Source organism: Leptopilina heterotoma, unplaced genomic scaffold (assembly GCF_015476425.1).
Source record: "Leptopilina heterotoma isolate Lh14 unplaced genomic scaffold, ASM1547642v1 Lhet_130, whole genome shotgun sequence".
Classification (NCBI taxonomy): domain Eukaryota; kingdom Metazoa; phylum Arthropoda; class Insecta; order Hymenoptera; family Figitidae; genus Leptopilina; species Leptopilina heterotoma.
In genome coordinates, this window is record NW_025110849.1 from 2,087,529 (window position 1) to 2,105,541 (window position 18,013).

The window sequence follows — 18,013 nt, forward strand, 5'->3', positions numbered from 1 at the left end:
ACAAAAATAGTGGAAGTACAATTTCATTGCCAACATTTTTACGATCTTTCTAAAGTGTTCCCTGAATAAAATTTGAAATTGTCGACGTATTACATTTAAAAAAATCTATGTATTTAATTGTATCTGTATAAACTGATGGTAATTCAAAGAATTTTTTGAACACATGACGTAGAGGTATGAACTGAGCAGTTGCAGGCACCATCTTCATAACAGTATTTCCATTTATTTGTCGAAAATCTTGTCTCTCGCCAATCAGATACGATTCTGGTAAAATATAATTCTGATTTTTCTTAAATTTGTCGAAAATGGTAAATTCTGTATTAAAATTTTTTAAATGTTCCACAGCTGTCATCAATGGCATTTTCTAAATTGTTCAAAATTTGCGGATCAACATTCTCGGAGACAGTATGAAAAGTATGTTTTAATATAGTCTTTACCAATTTTTGAATATCATTTAATATTTCAAGAGATCTAGCTCTCAAAATATCTGGATAATCATATATTTTAGCAGCAAAATTCAACCATTCGTTGGAAGAGCTCAAACATTTGGTGAAGTTATTTGTGCACTAGATTTATGATTATCAAGATTACTGTTTTTGGACTCACAAAGAATATCATAGTTTTATCTGTCTTCACTTGTGGCTACTTGAGAGGTAGATGGTTCACATATAGCTTTAGTACTTTCACTAATTAAATAAATTTCTGTTTTTACACTTAACTTCGGTCTTTTATGAGCTGCTTCGACAACTTTTACCTGGTTTCTTTGTACGTGAGTCCGCAATTAATTAAATGATTTAAAATTTCTTAAGCAAGAATGAGCACCGCATTTGAAGCTATTCGAAGTAGAATGACTTCAATTTATATGACTAAGAAATTCTTTAAAGCCTTGAAAAGTATTATCACAATTTTTACAGTCAAACATCGTAAAAACTATAATAAATTCAAATTATTTTAATTTCTTTGAGAAACTTCCTGTAAAATTCTCCCTATTAAGACATTCGTTTCTCTATTACATTTTTCATTCGGTAAATTGATATACAGAGCTTTTTGAATAAATAGCCATATGGGCCCCGCCCTGGTTGTCTATGTATAGCTTAATTAAAATATCAGCTGCAGTTTTTGCGTGAATAATAAAGGCTTTTGTTTTTCCCTGACGGAAATTTTTGCGGCTCGAGTCTTACTTCGCGGAGGATTTATTAAATATAGCAGCAAATAAAGCAACACTGCATCCTTGTTGTGTCTTGCCAGTGATGGTCATGCGTGAAAAAAATCCAAATCTTCACCAGATTATTGTTTGCATTCTTGTAATGAGGTTTGAAGAATGTTTATTGCACTGTCCCAATGACTGCTTAATTTGATTTCACAATTTTCGTGCAGTTTTTTGAAATCTTGCAACAGCTGTTAAAAATTAATTCATTAAAATTTTCTCTAAAAATTTATATTAGTTAATAATAATTTATTTAAATTAAGTATTGTTTGTTACGAAAATTATGGATTGACCTTATTTACTTTTTAAACCTATTTTTTAAAATGAAAAATAAATTAAAAATTAAATTATTTATTAAATTATATTATTATCTCAATAAATTAATTTAGGAATTTATTTAATTTCAATAATTAGAGTTTATTTTAAAGGATAGGACCGGTAATCTTTCAACCCTTCGATATTTACGTTGTTGACGGGCGGCAAATTTTTTTTTCATTATTTAGATCTTAATTTATTCTATACTACTAAAACTAAATAAATTTTTTTGAACATTTTCGAAATCTTTTTTTAAAGAAATTAAAATTTTAACCATTTTCGAAATTTTTTTTCAGATATTAAAATAGTAAAATTTGAGGCAATCAAAATTGACCTTTTTTAGAAATTTCGATATTTTTAAAACATTTTTTCAGTATTTACAATTATTATACACTACAAATAATTAAATAATGAAATTTTTAACTGCTTTACAATTTTTTATTCTTCAAAAAAAAATTTCTTTTTTTAAATAAAATTTTTTAAAATCCATACGATTAATTGATTTGAATCATGAAACTTGCGGACATAAAAAATCGCGAATGGAAATGAATAAAAATTTTAAAAAATAGTTAAAGTTTATGTTTTTCGAAAATTTGTATTTTTATTTAAAGAAATATTAACTTAAATAATTTTATTTAATTTTTCAAAACATTTCATAATTTTAATTACTTAAATTTGTCATAAAAAATTGACATCCTTTAAACAACAGAAATTTAGTATGGGTACAATTTCGCCGGTCCCTCCTTTTTGTACAGAAAGTGGTGATGTTTTCAAAAATGTTTTTTAAATATAAAAATTAAAAAAATAAGTTGTTAAAATATACTTTTAAATATAGTAATTGATTAAAAAAACTATTTCTAAGCTTACCAACGTTCGTCCTAATGCGGTCTTTAAAATAATCGTAAACACTGGCTGTTTTTTGCATGCTTAAGGATCATGATCCGGATCTTTTCGTATGCTGTGATTGGTTACTGAGTGATCTGGATCATGATCCGTGGACATGAAAACACCTACTGTATCCATTTTTTAAAAATGATTGACGTTTTAAATGCGATTTTTTTTAAAAAACAATAATTTTTATTTATTTGTGTAACGTCCTGTAATAATGACGTCATATTTTAAATATTAGAAATTTCTGTATTTTATACAAAGACATATTTTGAAGAAAATATCTAAACTGAGAGAAGATAGTTATAAGCCTAAAAATCAATACTCTAAAATTTTCAGTTTTAATCTTAGAGTATACTATCTTCGTCTCCACACACAAATAGAGATTTCTTGAAACTATGTTCTTTTAGTCTATTCCGCTAAAAGGAAGATAAAATTCCTTCAAGATAAACCTTATATTTTTTACAACAGTCCCTTTTTACACAACTTCATCAAAATATGTTTTCATGAAAATAATATTAAATTCTTTTAAATATATTCTGTTTAAATTTAAATAATGTTAATAAAATTCAAAATGTCAAATTAATTAATTATTACTAATTAACAATAAAAGTTATTAACAAAATAATTGTTTTTAACAAATTAAAAATATTTCTAACTATATAAAAATCGACATAAATTAATTAGTTAATTTTGAAATTTCGAATATTATAAACAAATAATTAACAATAAACAATTAACAACAATTAGAATTAATTGTTGAACAGTTAAAATATTAAAGTCCGAAATTATTAAATAACAATTTTGATTATTTGTTTCATTAATTAATAGAATGTTTAAACACATTATCCAGTTTATTGTTAAATAAAATATTAATTAACAAATTATTATTATAACTATTAAGTAATGAAATAATAATCAGAATGTTATCGAATTAGTTAGAATAAATAGGTAATTATTGAAATCATTAATTTTATTGTTGTTATTATCTTTAATAATTATGAATGTTTAAACAAATTATTGACAATTAACTTTATTAAAGTTTGTGGTTTTTCATTCTGTCCGTTCGCAGTATGAAGTTAGTTGTTAGTTATCATTTGCGAATTGTTATCATGATTTTTTTGTTTGTTTATATTTTTCGTGATATGTTTTGACATTTCCGATGTTATGTTGTGCGGTAGTGCGGGTGTTTTTAAAAAACGTTAAATTGTGACAAGAATTATTGTGTTTGAAAAATCGTGGAAAAATATCTGGTATCAGGCGAGAGGTTACCGTTTTCAGTGGAAAAAAACTGTAGATTGGTAAGTTATAATTAGGGGAGAGTCTCCAGTTGTGAGACGGGTTTCATTTTTGACCCGTAAATTGTAAACGGGTAAACGAAATTGTTAATAAAATACACCGTTCGAAAGGTAACAGAAATACGCAACTTTTATTAAAAGAAAGTATAGTGTTTCGATGAACTCAAAAAATTTTACGATACATTTTCCGAGCACATCGCTTTTTTCAAAAAAAAAAAATGTCTCCAGTTGTGAGACACTCATTAAAAATTGCTAAAATTTAATAAGTTTGACATAAAACGTTATGTTTAGTAGAAATAATTAAATATATTAATAATATATATTATTGTATACTAAATAATAATATTTATTCGCCAAAATATGACTATCAAATAAACACAATTTAATAGCTTGAACAAGAGCATTAAAATTGATTTCTTCTGAATCAATTGACTTTTTTCCACTTGACATGCCCAAAAATTCTAGAAAAAAAATCAAAACAACATTTAAATAGTATGCCTGCAAAGTCGTATTTTTTATGCTGCCCAGATGGGTGTTGACACCGTCTCACAACTGGAGATATGCTGTGTCTCACACCCAGAAATTGGCGCTATTTTGAAAAAGGAAAATTAAATTATTTTCAACCGTAGATTGGAACAATGCAATATTGCATCACAAAATATAAGGAAAACACTAAAAGAAAATGCATTACATTTACCTTTTCCAATTAATTAACTTGGAAAAAAAGTACTTTGTATTTATTGAAAAAACGCTTTTTAGTCGATTATCACACACAGTGTTGGTATTTAACAAAAACAGTTTATATATCCGCTTCGGCGTACACGAAAAAGTTGGCTCATATAAAAAGAAATGTTTTTATATAAACCAATCGGCTTTTTAATATTGCATGTTAAAAAAAATTGACTGTCTCACAACTGGAGGTGTCTCACAACTGGAGACTCTCCCCTATTAATTAAAATTTTCTTCTTAATTAAATCATTTATATTATTTCATTTTATTTTGTTAAATAAAAATCTCAAAATAACTTAAAAACAAATTTTATTCGTATATCTTATTATTATTATTATTATTATTATTATTATTATTATTATTTTTTTTTTTTTTTTTTGCTTAGGGAATTTTGGGAAATCTGCTTACAGATACCTTGGACTCCGCACTCCAAGGTTATGTGGGGTTGGTAAAATAAAAAAAAAGGGAATTTAAAAAAAAAGGATAAATAAATAAATGTTATAATAAATTTAATAAACTGGCGACCTACTACCAGCCCGACCCACTAAAACCCGTAACCCTTCTTTTGGAGCCCTTTACCCTCCCTCGGAACTGTCGTAAGACTTTAGCCTTCGAGGGAGGCGCTCCAACTCTATCGCTGCTGCGACTTTGTTCTGTGTCTGCGGTTCTCCTGCGTCAATAGTTAAAAAATTTAAAACTATTTCAATATAAAAGCGGAATTAACAGCACAACAACAATAAAAAACAAAAATTTTAAGAAGTTTAAAAAGTCAAAAGATAAAATTATAAACGGATATATAAAAAAAAATAAAAATAAACGCGTATAAAATATTGAAAACATAAAATTGTACAAAGATGAATAAAAAAAACAAAACAAATTAAAAAAAATGTATAGGGACAAATTAATCACAAAATAAATTAATAAAAAACAAACAAACAAATTAAAAGCTGTTTAAATTACGCCTTTTGGCGGCCGTCGAGATCCTTCCTCGACATAACCGAGATTATGAAGTTCTCGACTTGCCGCCAATTCTCCTCCGACTGGGTCATCAGCGATACCATATTCTCCGGTGTAACTTGACTGTTTACACCTTCGAACATGGCCCGCCTCTCCAAGTCCCATTTTTTGCATGAGAAGAGGGTGTGCTCCGCGTTGTCCTCAGGGAACTGGCAATATGCACACACCTCGTTCTCGCGTAATTTAAAGCGACACAGGTACGAGTTAAAACACCCGTGACCTGTGAGCGCCTGAGTCAAATAATAGGAAACCTGACCGTGTTTCCTATTTATCCAGGTGGCAAGTGCCGGGATAAGGCGATAGGTCCATCGACCTTTTCCCTCACCATCCCATCTTTCCTGCCATCTTTCTATGAGCCTGTGCCTCGCTTCTTTGCGGATCAGGCCCTTGCTTGGTCTTAATTCCTCATCCCAGGAACTGCTTTCTTTAGAAAAGAGAAACATTTCTTCCCTTTCCCTCGCCAAGAGATCTGCTGGCGGGACACTTGCAAGGACCTGCACAGCACTCGTAGATACCGTCTTATATGCAGAGATGATACGCGTTGTTATCGATCTCTGCGCCGACAGTATCTTTTCACAGATGGTAACACATCTTTTACTCCTCAGGGATGGGGCCCACGCTGGTGCTGCATAGAGCATTTTAGCGTGGGCGACACTCGCCACCAGTCTTCTTTTTTGTTCACGGGGTCCGCCAACATTTGGCATTAACCGTGAAAGATTAGCCGCACACTCGATCGCCTTATTCGACGCCGTAGCCATGTGGTGGTGGAAGTTTAACCTTCCATCCAACTCCACACCAAGGTATTTAATTTGTTTACTCCACTTGACCTCGAATCCGTCTATCACGATTCGTGGGAGCTCATAACCACGTCTGTCTGTGACTAGCAGTGCCTCGGTCTTTTCCAGGGCCATTTCAAGACCTCTGGTATCCAGCCAGCTTTTTGCTAGTCGCAGACATTCGTTCACCAATGTCCCAAGAGCCTCCTCACTCTCGGCAGTGCACACGAACAACGCGACGTCCGCAAAGCCGATGATCATCGCACCTTCGGGCAGATCCATTCGCAGAAAATCATCGTAAGATACATTCCATACAAATGGACCCACCCTCGAGCCTTGAGGAGCCCCACGCTGCATCTCTTCCCTGAGAGTGCAGGTGTCTCCCTCATATATAACCCACCTGTCGCTAAGATAATTATCCATTATCCGCAACAAGTAGGGCGGCATGTTTTTCTTTTCCATCGACTCGATGAGATCTTTCCATCTTGCGGAATTAAACGCGTTGCGTATGTCAATTGCTACCAACGCGCAGAAGCTCTTCTTTTTCCCAGGTCCCAATTTGTTTTTTCCTGCTTTGGCTATGTCCACAACTGCCTGGATGGCATCAACTGTGGACTTGCCTTTACGGAAACCAAATTGGTAATCGGATAGACGATTCTCTTCGGTCAAGTGGCCCTGCATTCTCTGGAGAACCATATCCTCTAGAAGTTTACCCATCGTATCTAGCAGGCATATAGGCCTGTACGATGAAACCTTATCTAGAGGTTTTTCACCTTTCCTTAGGAGGACTAACCTCTGTCGCTTCCAGTCGCGGAAGAACTCTCCTCTCTCAAGGCAAAGATTGAAGCATCGAAGCAGAATCTGGGGTGAAGTGTCGATTACCAACTTTAGGATCTCGTTACTTATCCCATCGATTCCAGGCGCCTTGCCTGTTTTTAATCTTTTGCCTGCTTTTTTCAGTTCACTAAGTGTGAAGAGTTCTTCCTCTTCGACTTTGCAAAAACTCCAGTCCCTTCTAAGGTATGGTTCTGCAGGAGGAAACAAAGAACTTATTATCTTTCTGACCCAATCGGGATTGTCCAGGCCGGGGGTCTTTTGCCTCGTCACTAATTTCTTAGTTACGATTTTAAAAGCCAGACCCCATGGGTCCTTATCGACCTCCTCGATTAGGTCCTTCCAGCTACGGCGTCGCGACTTGCGGATCTCTTTCTTGAGGTCCTTTTTCGCCTCCTTGAAAGCCTCTTTCAGCAAGGGATCTCCCTTAGAACGGGTATATGTCCTTCTTGCTTTGAGGCATTCCTTTCTCAAGGAGGACAGTTTTTCTGACCACCAGTGCAAGGATTTTTTCCTTGGAAAGGCGCCTTTGCGACGTGGCATCGACGCATTGCAAGCGGTGACGATTATATTTCGCACCGCTCGCACCTCTCCATTTAGACTTTTCGGCCTCCTCACCCAACCAGAATCCTCAATTAAGATAGATTCTTTTAGGGACCGGCTGAACTTCTCCTTGTCGAGTTTCTTAATGTTCCACGAGAAGGTTTTGCGACTAGGAGCTTCCTGTCTCTTTCCTCCTCGTGTGTCTCCCATTGAGACTGAGAACTCAATGTACTGGTGGTCACTTGCTGTATATTCCTCAGAGACCCGCCAGTCGCTTATGCGGCTAAATATATTAGACGATGCTATCGTTAGATCTATTATCGATCCGATCGCACCTCGTCTAAACGTCCATGTTTTTCCCCGGTTTATAACTAATAAATCGTTCTTGGAGATCATTTCTCCAATCAGAATTCCTCTCTTGTCGAGCCTCGTCTCACCCCACTCTGGCGACTTTGCATTAAAATCGCCAGTGATGATGACATCCAGCTTGGATGCTATGAGGCTCGATTCTAGGTCTTCTATATTGGCTTCGAAGGTGGTCAGCGGGTCGTTGGGTGAGAAGTAGCAGCTATACATACGTATGTTAGCCACCTCTATCCACACAAACCCGCTGCTTGTCTCCAAGAACTTGTCAACCCGCAATTCTGGGTTGCACAGCTTGATGGCGGCTCTCTTCGCCTTATCCTGATACCAAGGTGCGAGGTCGCTTCCTTGATACTGCTCACTGCAGAACAGGATATCCACCTCATTTTCCCTAGCTGTTTGCATCAGGAGCACCTGTGCATCCTTACTTGTATGCAGGTTGACTTGAAGGAGCTTTAAGGATTTGCCCTTTTAAGTTTCTCCAGTTCCTCCTTGTAAACCGGGCAGGAAATTCTTCCAGGGATATGGTTGACTTCCGTTTTTCCCAAATCTGTACACGTTATGCACTTTGGCTTGTCATTAGTACACTTTTTGGAGAAGTGTCCCGCTTCGCCGCATCTCCGACAGTTTTTTGTTCTGTCGGGGCCCTTGCAAATTCGGGTCACGTGTCCATAGGCTAGGCACTTTTGACATCTTGTCACTTCTAAGTGCGTTCGGATGGATGCATTTATCCAGCCAATACGCACTTTGCCCAGCTTAAGCAGACTCTCGCTGTCCGTTTCATTCAAGCGTACTAGTGCCACTTTCGTACCACCAAAACGTGTCAGAAGTCGGCAAGTCACCTCTAATTCGGGCTTTTGCAACTTCTGCTTTAAGACGGTTAAAACGTCCTCCTCTAAAGTTGTTTCGACAAGATCCCGAATTTCGAGGGTCTTTTTACTGACAAGAGCCGTAACCTCGGCCTTGTCCAGAAGAACGGAGGTAAGATTCTGAGCGAACTTTGAAGTTTCACCCCCCTTTTTCACAACAACAAGAACCTCTTTTTTAAGAGTTCTCCTAATTTTCACAATCTCTGTTCCAGTTTCCTCTGGCTTTACCGAAGTTGTTGCCAGTTTTATGAGATCATGGTAGGTCTCTGGATTCCGGGCCACAATTTTTATTGCCTCCGTTGTTCTAATTTTGGGGGGGCGCTTCTGAAGTCGCTCCCTCTCCTCCGCTTTCTTCAAGGCCTTTTTCTTACGGGCCTCCCGTTTCCTATTGGAGACAGTTTTAAAGTCTTTTCGTTTTCAGGCTTATTTGCCACAGTTGCCTCCGAATAAGAAGCAACCCTGGCCGAAGCAGCCTTACTCACCTCCGTCTCCATAACAGTAGGGTTTGCCTTGGTCTCCTTGCTCTTAACCCTCTTACCCTTGGGAGTGGTCACAGAAGAATCAGTCTCCGGACCTTCAAACTCTCTAGGGCGCTTCCTTGGGTCGATGGACTTGCTCTCGCTGGATGTGGCGTGCGACATCGATCTAGGAGTTTCAGGATTCGACCTTGGTTTGCTTGGGCTAATGAAGGGCTTAGGTATAAATCGCAGGTTTCTGCAAAGCACCTCGTGCACCTTCTCCATTGCCACCATTCCATCCTTAACATCCTTGCTAATGTTTTTTTGCTTTTTGCAAGCACGCCACATACTATCCAGTATTATTGGGATCAGATCGACCTGTTCTAAAACATTTTCTTCGAATCTGCTAAGTCCCACATCCTCAGAATTTTTTATTTGGCTCCCTCCAAAATCCTTGGAGCCGTCTGCACCGACTACCGGGGCTTGAACCCGATCAGAATCGGTGACGGGATTACCCTCATTTGAGGTACCCGCTTGGAGTAATTTATTTGAATCTTTATCCATTTCATTCATTTTTTTTTGGTTTTAGAATCAGGGAACCACCCTGTTGGTTGCCCTTTAGTGAAAAGCCCCGCCACCACGGCAAGGTCTACCGAACATATCCATGATGTCAATCATGTCTGGCAGTGGATAGGCATCCACTTCTCCCAGCACATCAAAGACATCGATGATGTTCGGTAGTGGACAACCATCGGCGGGGATTATTATTATTATTATTATTATTATTATTATTATTTTTTTTTTTTTTTTTTTTTTTGCTTAGGGAATTTTGGGAAATCTGCCTACAGATACCTTGGATTCCGTACTCCAAGGTTATGTGGGGTTGGTGTGATAAAACAAAAGGAGATAAAAAAAAGAAAAATAAATATATAAAATAGTAAATTTAATAAACTGGCGACCTACTGCCAGCCCGACCCACTAAAACCCGTAACCCCTCTTCTGGAGCCCTTTACCCTCCCTCGGAACTGTCGTAAGACTTTAGCCTTCGAGGGTGGCGCTCCAACTCTGTCGCTAATGCGACTTTCTGCTTTTCTCTGCGGTCATCCTGCGTTAATAGTTAAAAATTTAAAACTATTTCAATATAAAGCGGAATTAACAGCACAACAATAATTAAAAATAACAAATGTGTAATTAAGTGTAAAAAGTCAGAAGATAAAATTATAAACGGATATATAAAAAAAAGAAAAAATAAACGCGTATAAAAAATTCAAAAACATAAAACTGTACAAAGATGAATAAAAAACACAAACAATTAAAAAATGTATAAGGACAAATAAATCACAAAATAAATTAATAAAAAACAAACGAACAAAATTAAAAGCTGTTTAAATTACGCTTTTTGGCGGCCGTCGAGATCCTTCCTCGACATAACCGAGATTATGAAGTTCTCGACTTGCCGCCAATTCTCTTCCGACTGGGTCATCAGCGATACCATGTTCTCCGGTGTAACTTGTCTGTTTACACCTTCGAACATGGCCCGCCTCTCCAAGTCCCAATTCTTGCATGAGAAGAGGGTGTGCTCCGCGTTGTCCACAGGGAACTGGCAATATGCACAAACCTCGTTCTCGCGTAATTTAAAGCGACACAGGTACAAGTTAAAACACCCGTGACCTGTGAACGCCTGAGTCAAGTAATAGGAAACCTGACCGTGTTTCCTATTCATCCAGGTGGCGAGTGCCGGGATAAGGCGATAAGTCCATCGACCTTTTTCCTCACCATCCCATCTTTCCTGCCATCTTTCTATGAGCCTGTGCCTCGCTTCTTTGCAAATCAGGCCCTTGCTTGGTCTTAACTCCTCATCCAAGGAACTTTTTTCTTTAGAAAAGAGAAACATTTCTTCCCTTTCCCTCGCCAAAAGATCTGCTGGCGGGACACTTGCAAGGACCTGCACAGCACTCGTAGATACCGTCTTATATGCAGAGATGATACGCGTTGTTATCGATCTCTGCGCCGACAGTATCTTTTCACAGATGGTAACACATCTTTTGCTCCTCAGGGATGGGGCCCATGCTGGTGCTGCGTAGAGCGTTTTAGCATGGGCGACACTCGCCACCAGTCTTCTTTTTTGTTCACGGGGTCCGCCAACATTTGGCATTAACCGTGAAAGATTAGCCGCACACTCCATCGCCTTATTCGACGCCATAGCCATGTGGTGGTGGAAGTTTAACCTTCCATCCAACTCCACACCAAGGTATTTAATTTGTTTACTCCACTTGACCTCGAATCCGTCTATCACGATTCGTGGGAGCTCATAACCACGTCTGTCTGTGACCAGCAGTGCCTCGGTCTTTTCCAGGGCCATTTCAAGACCTCTGGTATCCAGCCAGCTTTTTGCTAGTCGCAGACATTCGTTCACCAATGTCCCAAGAGCCTCCTCACTCTCGGCAGTGCACACGAACAACGCGTCGTCCGCAAAGCCGATGATCACCGCACCTTCGGGCAGATCCATTCGCAGAAAATCATCGTAAGATACATTCCATACAAATGGACCCACCCTCGAGCCTTGAGGAGCCCCACGCTGCATCTCTTCCTTGAGAGTGCAGGTGTCTCCCTCATATATAACCCACCTGTCGCTAAGATAATTATCCATTATCCGCAACAAGTAGGGCGGCATGTTTTTCTTTTCCATCGACTCGATGAGATCTTTCCATCTTGCGGAATTAAACGCGTTGCGTATGTCAATTGCTACCAACGCGCAGAAGCTCTTCTTTTTCCCAGGTCCCAATTTGTTTTTTCCTGCTTTGGCTATGTCCACAACTGCCTGGATGGCATCAACCGTGGACTTGCCTTTACGGAAACCAAATTGGTGATCGGATAGACGATTCTCTTCGGTCAAGTGGCTTTGCATTCTCTGCAGAACCATATCCTCTAGAAGTTTACCCATCGTATCTAGCAGGCATATAGGCCTGTACGATGAAACCTTATCTAGAGGTTTTTCACCTTTCCTTAGGAGGACTAACCTCTGTCGCTTCCAGTCGCGGGAGAACTCTCCTCTCTCAAGGCAAAGATTGAAGCATCGAAGCAGAATCTGGGGTGAAGTGTCGATTACCAACTTTAGGATCTCGTTACTTATCCAATCGATTCCAGGCGCCTTGCCTGTTTTCAATCTTTTGCCTGCTTTTTGCAGTTCACTAAGTGTGAAGAGTTCTTCCTCTTCGACTTTGCAAAAACTCCAGTCCCTTCTAAGGTATATTATTATTATTATTATTATTATTATTATTATTATTATTATTATTATTATTATTATTATTATTATTATTTTTTTTTTTTTGCTTAGGGAATTTTGGGAAATCTGTTTACAGATACCTTGGATTCCGCACTCCAAGGTTATGTGGGGTTGGTAAAATAAAAAAAAGGGAATTTAAAAAAAAGGATAAGTAAATAAATGTTATAATAAATTTAATAAACTGGCGACCTACTACCAGCCCGACCCACTAAAACCCGTAACCCTTCTTTTGGAGCCCTTTACCCTCCCTCGGAACTGTCGTAAGACTTTAGCCTTCGAGGGAGGCGCTCCAACTCTATCGCTGCTGCGACTTTGTTCTGTGTCTGCGGTTCTCCTGCGTCAATAGTTAAAAAATTTAAAACTATTTCAATATAAAAGCGGAATTAACAGCACAACAACAATAAAAAACAAAAATTTTAAGAAGTTTAAAAAGTCAAAAGATAAAATTATAAACGGATATATAAAAAAAAATAAAAATAAACGCGTATAAAATATTGAAAACATAAAATTGTACAAAGATGAATAAAAAAAACAAAACAAATTAAAAAAAAATGTATAGGGACAAATAAATCACAAAATAAATTAATAAAAAACAAACAAACAAATTAAAAGCTGTTTAAATTACGCTTTTTGGCGGCCGTCGAGATCCTTCCTCGACATAACCGAGATTATGAAGTTCTCGACTTGCCGCCAATTCTCTTCCGACTGGGTCATCAGCGATACCATATTCTCCGGTGTAACTTGACTGTTTACACCTTCGAACATGGCCCGCCTCTCCAAGTCCCATTTTTTGCATGAGAAGAGGGTGTGCTCCGCGTTGTCCTCAGGGAACTGGCAATATGCACACACCTCGTTCTCGCGTAATTTAAAGCGACACAGGTATTATTATTATTATTATTATTATTATTATTATTATTATTATTATTATTATTATTATTATTATTATTCCGTGCCCGGTTGGAACTTTTGTTCTACCCGGGGCGCATTAGAACCTGTTCTTTTGCGCGGGGTTGCTGGTCCTCTATCGGACGCGTGCCAGGTGGCGGATAGGTTAGCTTCCTAGAAATAGGTGGTATCGAGGAAATCAAATACTCGACGCGGACCAAAACCAGCAAACAAGAAACATCCATCATGAGCGATTGTAAAAACGAGGAAGAGTACCTGCGGGGTAATGCTACGGCTAAATCCCTCACTGGTTCCGATCGTCAAGCGCTTTCGAGCGTGAGGGCGGTGGCCAGTGGCCCAAGGATGCAGGAGGGCAACAACGCGTTGGTAGTGCTACAGATCATCGTGGACAGGTCGGAGAGACGAGGGAGTACGAGCAGCGTGACGAGTCAAGCCAGCTGCATTTCTGTCTTCAGTAATGCCTCGGCAAAGGACATTGCAAGCTGCAACCAAGATCGAGATGAATGCATTAAGCTGCGGGAGGAAGAGGCAGCGAGCATTTTAGAAATGGAGGAGGAGGTCAGCAAGATGCTGAAGTCCTGTGAAGTCCAGAAGAATGTCAATAGGACAATCAAGGATGGACTCAGAAGCTTAACATCGCTCATAAGGGACGTAAAGGAGAAGCACGCAGCAGCTACCAAAAAAGATGAGAGTCTCTACCAGGGATTGACTTGGTCGGAAGAGGCCAGACAGGATCGTAGAGCCAGACGAGATCGCTGTAACGCGATCGTGTTGAGAAACGTCGTCTTGGATGCTCAGAAGCGGAAGAGAAGTGATCCTGAGCCTGCGAAGGATCCAAAAAGGAAAAAGGAGGAGAAACCAAAAAAGACTGGAGGCAAGGGGAACAAAACGGTTCCAAAGCCAGACCAGGTCAAGAAGGGAAGAGCCACAGTGATCGTTAAAGTGGCCGAAGGAAAAACTTTCGCTGAAGTGCTGGCGAAGGTTCGAAGGGAGGCTGACCTGGAGGCCAGCCAGACAAGGGTTGTGGGAGCTTTACCCACTAAAAAAGGAGACCTTCTCATTAAAATTGGAGGGTCTTCCAACAAGAAGCTGTTCACCGAGGAGGTGACAAAAGTAATCGGCGATTTGGGTAAGGTGCAGATTGCGGTCCGGCAAACTACGTTGGAAATCCGCGATATGGACGCCCTTACTGAAAAGGAAGACGTTTTGAATGCCCTGGAGCAAATCTCTACGGTGCCAGCAGGGAGCAGAAGGGTGGCGGTCCTTGGCCCAAACAAGCGAGGAGTAAAGCTCGCTGTCGTTGTCACCAGCCAAGAGGATGCAGATAAGCTGGAGAAAATAGGACACATTAAAATTGGGTTCGTGTCCTGCCAGGTCAGAAGAAGAACTACGGTCACAAGGTGCCATAGGTGCCTTGGCTACGGCCACATAGGAAGAGATTGCCAAGAGGTAGACAGGTCGGCTGCGTGCTTCAAGTGCGGAGAAGCCGGCCATAAGGTAGCAGATTGTAAGAAGAGCTCATGCTGCTTCTTTTGTCAGGCGAAGTTCGGCGAAAAGGAGGACATTCAACACGTCGCCGGATCAGGTCGGTGCAAGGTCTTCAGGACTGCCTTAGAGGAAGCTAAGAAGACTTTGTCAAGGACAAGGAGAAAATAAGGCCAGAACAAGAGCGGCACGGGAGAGTCGCGCCAGCGACTACATGGAACCATTCATCTACGAAGTCTGAAGCCACTAGGTAGTTCCGTAGGTGGATAGAAGGTTCGAAACCCAGGGGAAACAAGAAGAGGTTTTAGTCGGTAGGGTGACTGCCGTTAAAAGCAGGTATGTGAGGCTTCTTTTTTTTCCTTGCATTTTGTACGAGTCCGACATACCCCAGGTAAGTGGGATCTTTCTGGGGATGCGTAAATGCATTTCCTCTTCTCCCCCGTGAATAAAAAAAAAAAAAAAAATTATTATTATTATTATTATTATTATTATTATTATTATTATTATTATTATTATTATTATTATTATTATTATTATTATTATTATTATTATTATTATTATTATTATTATTATTATTATTATTATTATTATTATTATTATTATTATTATTATTATTATTATTATTATTATTTTTATTTATAATTATAATTGATAATATTTATTGTATTTTGATTTATTATTATTATTGAAAATTTTATGCATTTTTAAAATCTAAAAAAACTGAAATATCGAATTGTCAATAAAAGTTGTATTATTTTCAATTTTCAACGATTATTAATTTTAATTAAAAAATTCAATTTTCCTAAATCAATAAAAAATATCGTTCTAAATTTTATTACATTGGTCGTTTTCGTAAATATTACTGTTCAATAATATTAATTATTCAAAATAATTAATTAATTTTTTAATATTTAGTATTTCAATTAGTTTTTCAAAAATTTAATTAATCTTCAATTATTAACTTATACAGTGCAGGATCTATAGAGTCTAAATTTTTTGGGAAGAGCGATCCCTTTAGTGTGTGCTTTTTTTGATTGCTATTATGAGTGATAATAGCTCCTGGTTCTTTTATGTTTAAAAAATTGTTCGAAACAATTAATTTTTCAAAAATAAAAAAAAAATTCAATTGTTTCAAATTTTAATTAATTTAAAAAAAATTATTTTACACAAAAAATTTATTTATTTTTAAAAATAATTGCAATTCAAAATCTATTTGAATTTAGTATTTTAATAAATTACTTTTTTTATTATGTTAAAAATAAAATGTTTTTTTAAAATATTTTATTAATTTTTTACAATATTTGAATTTTAAATAATTCAAAAGTCAATTATTAATTATTCAAAAATAAATCAAACAATTTTAATTAATTCAAAAATAAATTATTCTGTTTTTAATAAAAAATTTAATTATTTTGAAATCATTGAAAAATGTAATTGTTCAAAATAATAATTAATTATTCAAATATCAAAAATACAATTAATTCAAAATTAAATTATTTCATTTTAAATAAAAAATTGAATTATTCCGAAATAAAATTCAAAAATCAATAAAACAATCAATTTACAATTTGGGTCATATTTGGGGTAATTGTAAACAAGGGATAAATGTAAACAATAGATGTTTCAACTAAATTTACAAATTTAAAAATTAGTACGACGTCAATATTTTTACCTCAGATCACCTACAAGATGTTCTGAGTATTGCCAATATTTTATTTTGACAATTGGCAATGCCATAGTGTAAGTTATCTTTTAATGCAAAAAAGATTGAAAATCAAAATTTTACTGTTTCAGTATTTTGTCTCGCATTTGCATAAAAATAAATTTAAAAATCAAACAAAAATATGTAATTCTTCCTTATTAATGCCTTAACAAAAATTAACTTTGATTTTTGATTTTCGTCAATTTAGTTAATAAATAATTAAGTGTTTACATTTATCCCGAGAATTTGAAAACTCGGGGTAAGTGTAAACAGAACTTGAACTACATTTTAAAAGAAAATAATTGAATAAATTTGTTTCTATTTCACAATTTCATTACTTTGACAATGTAAAATTACATAGAAAAGAAAATTAGGTCTTCTTTCATACCTCCTTCGGGTTAGTCAGTTGCAGGTATAGACCTGCATAGTATTGTATAGTTTATGTTTGACCACCATATTGGATCCACCATTTTGAAATTAAAAAAATTCGATTTTAGATTTTTATTCAGCAACTTTAAAAACTTTTAAAGTAACTTTTTACCAAGTTGAATGAAAATCTATTAAAATTTGTTCAAGTTTTTACATTACTAATAATTTTGTAATGGTTGATTATTTATTTTATATGATACATTATCAGTCAATTGGTTGATTTACTATACACCTACGAAGAATTTTTTTTCAGTTTTTCCATCCCTTAAAACAATAGTATACTTGAAATAACTTGTTTTTTAAACCTCGCTTAACTACAGTGGTGTTTACATTTACCCCGAATTTTAGGAAAATTTCAAAATCTCGAGGTAAATGTAAACAATCAGTTTTAGGTGATTCAGGTACATTAATATTTTTTTGTACCTCATAAAATTTTTTTTGGAAAGTAAAGTAATAAGTTTATGCAAAAGAAATCCGTCCCTTTTACCTTTTAATAAAAAAAAATAATGTTTTTGGTGAAAAATAGATATTCCGTTTACATTTACCCTAAATGACCCTACATTATTCTGTTTTAAAAACAATTCAATTAATACTAAATTAATGAAATTGTTATAAGCCGTTAATTAATTTTTAAATTTTAATTATTCAGAAATAAAAATAATATATAAAAATTACATTATTCTGTTTCTAAAACAATTCAATTAATCTGAAATTAATAAAAAATGCAATTTTTAAAATTATTTAATTTAATAAAGCTTCAGTTATTTAAAAATCAACAAAACAATTTTAATCAATTCAAAATTAAATTATTCTGTTTTTAATAAAAATTTCAATTATTCTAAATGAAATTAATTAAAAATGTAATTGTTCGAAAGAAATAATTTAAAATTTAATTTTTCAAAAACTGA

At 35.9% G+C, this 18,013-nt stretch overlaps 1 protein-coding gene across 1 annotated transcript in view; it reads left to right on the forward strand.

Annotated features, from left to right (window-relative positions):
• The first annotated feature begins 232 nt into the window (after positions 1 to 232).
• LOC122512978 overlaps positions 233 to 18,013 on the forward strand; it is a 52,745-nt gene continuing 34,964 nt past the window's right edge. Inside the window, exons 1-2 of the mRNA XM_043629187.1 lie at positions 233 to 267; positions 346 to 414. The gene's annotated coding sequence lies outside the window, so the exon portion shown is untranslated. The remainder of the gene's footprint in view (positions 268 to 345; positions 415 to 18,013) is intronic.